At 54.2% G+C, this 7,500-nt stretch overlaps 2 protein-coding genes across 3 annotated transcripts in view; both read left to right on the forward strand.

The window, feature by feature from the left end:
- The window catches only part of LOC126573125 (protein hedgehog), a 206,355-nt gene that overhangs the window by 192,489 nt on the left and 6,366 nt on the right, over window positions 1–7,500 (forward strand). The gene's annotated exons all lie outside the window — the stretch shown is intronic.
- The window catches only part of LOC126573143 (uncharacterized), a 197,868-nt gene that overhangs the window by 80,920 nt on the left and 109,448 nt on the right, over window positions 1–7,500 (forward strand). The gene's annotated exons all lie outside the window — the stretch shown is intronic.

A 7,500-nucleotide genomic window follows, 5' to 3' on the forward strand; every position in this document is an offset into this window, starting at 1 on the left:
TAAACCTATAAGAGGCATTAGTTAATACGGTTGTAAAGTTTGCCTCAGGCCGTCCTCTTGAATGCCGCGCAAAACCAGCCGTGCGCACCAGCCTTCACGGACTCACGGTGGCCGCCCAAACGCCTTTATAAGGCGCTAATTAGGGAAAGACGAAGAGACGAGGCGGCATTTTGGGGGGGGGGGGGGCTCGATGGTCAAATGAACTTGAGACAAAGCCCCACAGTTCAACTTTGTTTGTGGCGAAGAGAATCTGGTCTGACCGACGACGGGCCACCATCAGGCCACTGCATGCGTGAATGCCGAATGAAAACAATACTCTCAAAATGATATAATGATCTACTATAAAAGCCAGCGGCGGCAGTGGCGATGGTGATCAGAGAGAAAAGAGGCAGTGCCGCCCCGTCCCTGGAGAGCAGGCAACAAAAGGGAAAACAAACATTTCATAAAACAATAAATGCTGGCCGCGTATGGTGGTTTGTGTTGCCACTCCGTTGACAGTTGTGCAACTTGCGCTTTAAACTCGGGAAAGTGTCTTCCACCAGAGGCTTTAAATTACCCATTTCGTCGGCACAGCATCCATGTTCAAATTCCCGACCGACAAATCGCTTATTCTATTGTGCTACTTCCCTGAAACAATAGCATACCTGAAGCGCCAACTCATAAACCCCACTCTTCTTCTGGTTTCTGGAAGCTGAATCATGTGCAAGGGGCGACATCTTGACATCCCTTACTCATCCCACCCCATGAAAGCAACACCCGCTACACGGTTAGTCAGCAGCAAACCCACCCCATGAAATGCTCACTCGAATGGAATGCCCGGACGGAGCACCTCGGAACTGAGGAACGCACCCCGAGACACCGGAGAGCAAACATGGCGCTGCGCGGAAAACAACCACACGACTCGACAACACAGGGAAAACAGCAATTTCCTATCGCGCGGCCAACGATCTACCAAACGTGTGCGCACGTCGTGTTCGATCGAGCCCGGTGGTTTCGTGTTTGGGGCCAACTGGAGAAGGAGATCGCGAACGATCGCGATGGCGAATGTAAAAGCGGTGCGCGCGCGCTCTCCTACCCCGGACAGTGTTCCAATGGTTGTTGCTTCGAACGATTCGAGCGATCGATCGATCTTGTTCGCGGTAACGACGGCAACTGCCGACAACGGGATACAGATAACGAGAGGTGGCGAGGGGGGGGGGAGGTCTTATGTGTGTATCTGTAGTGGGAACAATGGCCAAAAGGCCGCTCTCCAGACCTGGCGAGAGTCTTTAGGGGAACAAGGGATGGCCGGCACCGTGAGATCTCGACCCGTCGGTCTCGATCGTTCGTTGCCGTACGAGGATCGGGGCGAGTTCGTTGAGATTGGTTTCGCTTCTCCCCCTGGCCCTCCGGCCCCTCAGGCCACCTGAAGAGCGCGATTTGTCATGCTGGCTGGGTCCAGCGTGTGGGTCTGTGGTGCAGCCCGCGAGAAGAAGGAATTCAAATGTTTATGTAATTTGTAATTGTGAGCAGGTTTAATGGCACCGAAAAGGGAAGCCCCAGAGCCGATTAAAGGTAGGTGCGCACCTCTACCGCACAGATTAGCACAGGCTTCGGGCGGCCAAAGGCGAAGAATCACGTGAAGAGCGGCAGCGGACATTCGTTGCGCTTCGAGCGGCGAGACAAGCAAAAAACATTTATTGGTGACATTAAGCTCGCGTCTCCTGTCACTGGTGGCGCACAGTGACACATGTACTTACAAGCAGAGTGGCTCCCGCTGCACAGCACGCGATCTGCGGGATCAGCTCGCCGACCAACCAGCCAGCCAGCCAGCCAGCCAGTGTGCGGCTCTTGAGCAAACCCCTCTGCACCGCAGTGCTAGACCATTGGATGGTCTGCTGTCTCATAAATAAGACTTAAATGGAACCAGTGGCTCGGTGCGGCGCAATTGCTCGCCCCCGGTCGACGACGTGCGATGCAAAGTTGCTTCACGGTGCTGCAAGTTGGCCGCAGCTTTTCGGACCATCACTTATGCTGCTGGTGCAGAGCAAAAAAATTAAAAACTCCAAATCTACTCCGGAGCTTCACATGATCCGGATGTCGTTCGTTCAACTCAGGGTTTTTGATGTGTTCGTCCTCTGTCTTCCTCCTCCGAGCTCCTGGTATCATGTCCACCATGTGGGCACCAAACGGTGGGTCCCCTCCAAAAAAGGACCGATCGGTGACCACAAAAATGTGTCGCATTCTTGATCGTCAGCCGACGGTGGAGAAGAGGTCACAAAAAGGGGGAATAGAAGAAGAAGCGGCAGCGAACGGAGACCACAAGCGACTGTGCTCCGTGGGGCCCAAGGTGGCGGCAATATCGGCATCAGATCTCTCTCGGTTATCGATATCGATCGCCGTCCGGCATGGGTATCCTATTACGCGTATCCTCCGGATACTGATCCTCGCACCAGGTTCCGCTCTCTCGCTCTCTCTCGCTCCCTCGCTTGCTCACTCACTGGCTGGTGGCTTCCGCGTTCGTGTACCTTCGTCAGTATCGACGTGGCGCTCGATGGCGCGGCACACGCTTCTAAGGATTCCATGCTGCCATTCAATGCTGTAGCACCAGCAGCAGCAGCAGCAGCGAGTGGCTGTCGGCATGAAAATGGCAGTCAGGCGCAAAAGTCGCCCTAACCTGCCTCAAGTGCGCCACCGTACACCACCACGACGACGAAGGCGATGATGATGATGACGGCTCACGGGAGGTCGTCTGGGTAGTTGTGCGCATAGGCCAGAGATCAATCCATCGATCAAACATCATCCGGTCGGTCGATGCTGAGAAACCTGATCCCGGCAACCGGTACGCACCGTCGTCGATGTGCTCCTCTTCCTGCTGCTGCTGCTGCTGCTGCTGCGGCGATTGTAATCATCGATACCACCGTTAGGTGATACACCGGGATGTACACCGGGACGGCCACTTGTGTTCCGATGATTAGCTTCCTAGCTCTCTCGAGTTTCAGGCGAAGCGGAGGAAAGGCCAGCCCGCTTGGCCGATTGCGAACAGTTGCGCGTATTATATAAGATTACATTTTAATCACAATCGATCTCCCCGTTTCGCTCTCTCCCTCGCGCATCTAACTTCCTGTGAAGCTGGCTCCCGGGAATCTGGGGTGGGCCATCAATCATGTCGAGGAGGCGCCCAAAGACACAGACACATATATGCTCTCCCTCTCTTTTGAGGGACCGAAGGTGTTGCTCGATTGAAGTAAATTATGACAGCTTACGACATCTCGCGCAAAGAGACACTCTGTCGTCGTCGGTGTCACAGAGGTTAATCCTTGGCGCAGAGTTGGAGTCGAGGGTTCCGTGGTGCGTTCGCGGTCTGCTTATGCTCGCACATCATCAACAAAAAAAAGGTCTCCAGTTCTGTTCTGCCACTTTTGGCTGCGGCTCTGAGTTGGGTCTCCTTGACTACCACCAGACGCGAAGCTCACTAGATGTCGTGGAAAGTTTGGGGGACCAAACAAGTGAGTTATATATTAATGCGATGTAATTTAATACTTATCTCTTTTTAATTCGTCGCCTTTATGCCTCCGCCCGTCCGCCAAACACCGGTGACGCCAACGTACAGCGACAGCGATTGCGAAGCGAAGCGACGAAGAACACAAAACACAACCGGCGACAACACTGGTCGCCGGATCCGTCTTGGAAGGGTCTTTAAGATTTGTGGCTTCAGGGGCCGCTCCGGCAACTACCGGGTCCGATCAGCTAGCAGGGCCTGACAAATGGCAGCCCTCTGACTCCGTGGGCATCCATTTATCATCCCGCGTGTGCGCGCGCGCGCGCCCGATCCCGTTCCCGGGTCCCCCCCCCATCGTTTAAGGTCTTTTAAAGTCGAAAAGAGGAATTTGTCGCACACGTCAGCCGGTTGACCGCGCTTGGAAGCGGTACCATTCCATTTAAGCTATCGTGGATCGTGCTCCGGCGATTAGGTGTCCGGACGACGACTGAAGGACGACCTTTTGTTGTTTGACTGAAAATATTTTGACATTCCCGGCGGCCCACTTTCCGAGCGTTGAGTGTCCGAGCGTAATCCGCGACCGTTGACCGCACGGTGGACACTTTATGATTGAAATCCCATTAGCCTCCTTCCAAAAAATCGCCCCCAAACCCGTGCCCTGAAGCGCCTACACTCCGGTCAGGCCATCATGAACCCACGCGGCATGGTCCGGCGTACTCCCGGATGCAAAATGACCAACAAATGGCTGCCCAATTAGCGTCCATCAGAGCGCCACAACAGCGACCGTGAGCCGTATGGCCGTCTGTTTACCACGGTATTAGGTGGCGCGGCCACAATGGCCCTCACAATGGACGGTGCGTCCTCCATTCAGGACTTGCTTGGCCACAGGAGCGTCCAGTCGTCGTCTTCGGTGCTAATTGCGAGAGTAAATCATCGAGGTCACCCGGGGACAAGAGCCGAGGAATGGGAAAGGAAACGGGACCACGCCAAACGACTTGGCAAACATAATTAGGCGATGGAAAATGCTCTCACACTCCCGAGTTCCACACTTGGACGAACAAACGAAGGGGAAAAATTAACGATCGAGTGTAAATTTTCCATTCAAACCCCATAGGCGGTGGTCGGACAGATATCCTGAAAAGCGGGGCCGCAAACATTGACTAACGCCCGGGGGGCTACCGGGCATCCGGTGAGTCTATGTGACCAGAGCCGATCCTCTTCTTCTTCTTCTGCTACTGCTGTTGGTGGTGATGATGCTGGACCACAACATCTCCTCGGAAGTCAAACCACTGAGCCTGGGCGGAACAAAGTCACTGGACTGCGTTCAATCGATTTCCGAGCGGATCTCTCGGTCGATCGGTCGATCCCCGAAAGCGTCACGCAAATGTCACGCTTCCGCACCACGGGACGTCGCAGTTCCTTCTTCAAGGTTTCTTCCCGCTCCGTCCTGGCCATCCCACCGTCCTGGCCATCGGTGGTCGCTTGGTGCGTCTAAAAGCTTCCAAATATTTAGACGCCGTAACGAATCGACGCCAAACACCCGGACGGACCTTCTCTCTCTCTCTCTCCTCTCTCCTCTCTCCTTCTCTACCTTGTCCGAGGGAATCGATTCGTCTCCGGTAGCCCCTTAAAACAAACAACCTTCGCCAGGGGCTTGGAAAGTGGCCACAGGGTGTATGTGTGTTGTGGCCCAGAGTTCCAGGAACAGTCAAGGATGCCACGGAGGAAAAAGGAAGAACCCAGCGAACGGCCAACGGGGAAAAATGAAGGAATTTTCTTTCTGCTCCGTCCATGATGCCCACCATGACAATGCGTGACAAGCGTGACAACATTTAGGGCCGCCCTTAATATGACATCTGTGACGAAGCGCCTTAGAAGCGTCGCCATTCGGAACGGAACGGAATGTGCAGCCCCGAGACACGGCACCGAGACGCTGGCCACAAACCGGGCCGAGTTTTTCTCCCCTGAGCCCCGTCCTCCACCCCCAAAAAAACGAGGCAACGGGAATGTAAAGCGTCCACACACAGAAAAAAAAGTTTAGCGTCCACCAAGCGACCAAAGACGAGCATAAATATACACCGAGCGGACATAAATTTTAATTTAGCGTTCTTCGATTTTTTGTAGACGAGCTTCCCCTCCCCGTCTGTGCGTCTCTGTGTGTGTGGAAAAGGCACCTCAGGAGAGCACCTTTGCTGCGTTGGCCACCTCCTCCACACATCCTGCTCCGGGATACACGATCACCTTGATCGCGGTCCGCGCAAAGCGTTTCCTCTTCTGTTTTGGGTTTCAGGTTTTCGGGGGCTTTTTATTTTTACTTTTGTTTCCCCTTTTTCGTTTGTTGCTGCTATTGTTTTTTGTTTTCTTCTTTTCTTTCGGGGAATTCGAACCCACCCGGACTGCCCGGGCTGCCGTTGGAATAACAAAATGGCGTCCACTGGCGGTGGGCAACGTGTTCGCATTTCTGCTTCTAATTAACGGTTTTGCACCGCGACGAGCGACGTGCCCATCAGTCAACAACGGGACGGGGTCTGGTTGCAGTTGCAGACCACATTCGTTTCGGTTGCCCTGGAACTGGCCCAGAAGGGGTCAGATTTTGTGGACCACGGAGTGACCATTTCGGTGGTTGTTTAATGCGGCCTACTGCTCTTCAGTTGCTAGGTTACTTCTTTGTAAGGTAGAGCTCCCAATGCGCCATCTTAAAAAGGGAAATTCCAACGAAATAAAACAAAAGTTCGAGAAACGTGGCCGCGGGAGTCCGGGAATCGTGGGAGCGACCATCCGATGGCATCTTCCTCATGTTGTTTGGCTGCAATCCGCGCCGGTGGTGGTGGACTAGATGGTGAAGCACCTAACGGTGGATTCACCTGCTGCTCGTTCACGAAGACGCAGCCGCAGCGCGCTGGCTCTTGGTTTCTTCCATTTTCTTCTTCCAGGCGTCGTCCACCGACAGCTCAGCATCTTAAGACCCCTTGTGTGTCCCCCCCCCTGCCCCTCTGCTAAGCCCCTAAGCCCCCTCCCGGGGGATCACCTTCTTTCGTGTTTCCGAGCCATTTAGGCCACGCCTTGTGTGACCATCTCCCCAACGACTCGCTCTCGACCGCGATGATCGCGAGGTGGAGCCATCTTGAATTCACGGCAACGCGTGGACCCGTCGAAAACCCGCCGTCTCCCTGCCACATGTTGTTGGCCGCGAGCTGAAGATGAAAAATTGGGAACCGCCAGTCCACGGAGTCGATCCAGGCAACGATCCGACGTCGTTGCTTAATCCGCTTTCGCTGGAATCGACGGCGTTGGTGCTACTGGATCGCGATCTCTAGTATACAATGTTGTACCGGTTTCGTGGCGTCGATCGCAGGGTTCGATCGAAAACTAAATCGATCCTGACAATGATTGCAAAGGAAGCAATCACCATCATCAACAACAACGCGCTCTCTCTCTCTCTTTGCTTCTGCTTCTGCCTCTCTGCCTCTCTGCCTGTTTCTTCCATTTATGTAAAGGGAACTCGACATGAAGTGAGGAAAATTACACACCACTGGCACCACCAGCAGCACCGGCGCGGCCATCAGCCCTTCGATCAGAGCTCGTCGATCAGAGCTCGATCGGAGAGAGAATTGGTTTTGAGCGGTGGCAGTGGCGTGCGAGGGGAAGATTAATTTTTATTTTTATCACTACACGCACCTCATTAATCAGGCGGCCGATTGGCAGGCGGTGGTCATGCAAATGAGCGGGCATTTGTTTTCCCCTCGGCCACCGGGCCACCAGAAACACCGAGACCACCAAGGGTCCTGGGTCCGCTGGCCTGAAATGAGGCATGAAAGCGTCCGAACCGCCACTCCGGGACCCGGTGACGATGATGGTGATGATGATGATGATGACTGACGGACAGACAGACAGGCGGACGGACGGACGGACGGACGGACGGTGATAAGAAAAAAGGGGGCGAGATAACTAGTTTGCTGAAATTGCTTTTCGCTCCTCGTCGCGTCGTCTAGTGTCCTCTCGGGAAAGGTGACCGTAAT

This window comes from Anopheles aquasalis, chromosome 2 (genome assembly GCF_943734665.1).
Source record: "Anopheles aquasalis chromosome 2, idAnoAquaMG_Q_19, whole genome shotgun sequence".
Taxonomy (NCBI): Eukaryota; Metazoa; Arthropoda; class Insecta; order Diptera; family Culicidae; genus Anopheles; species Anopheles aquasalis.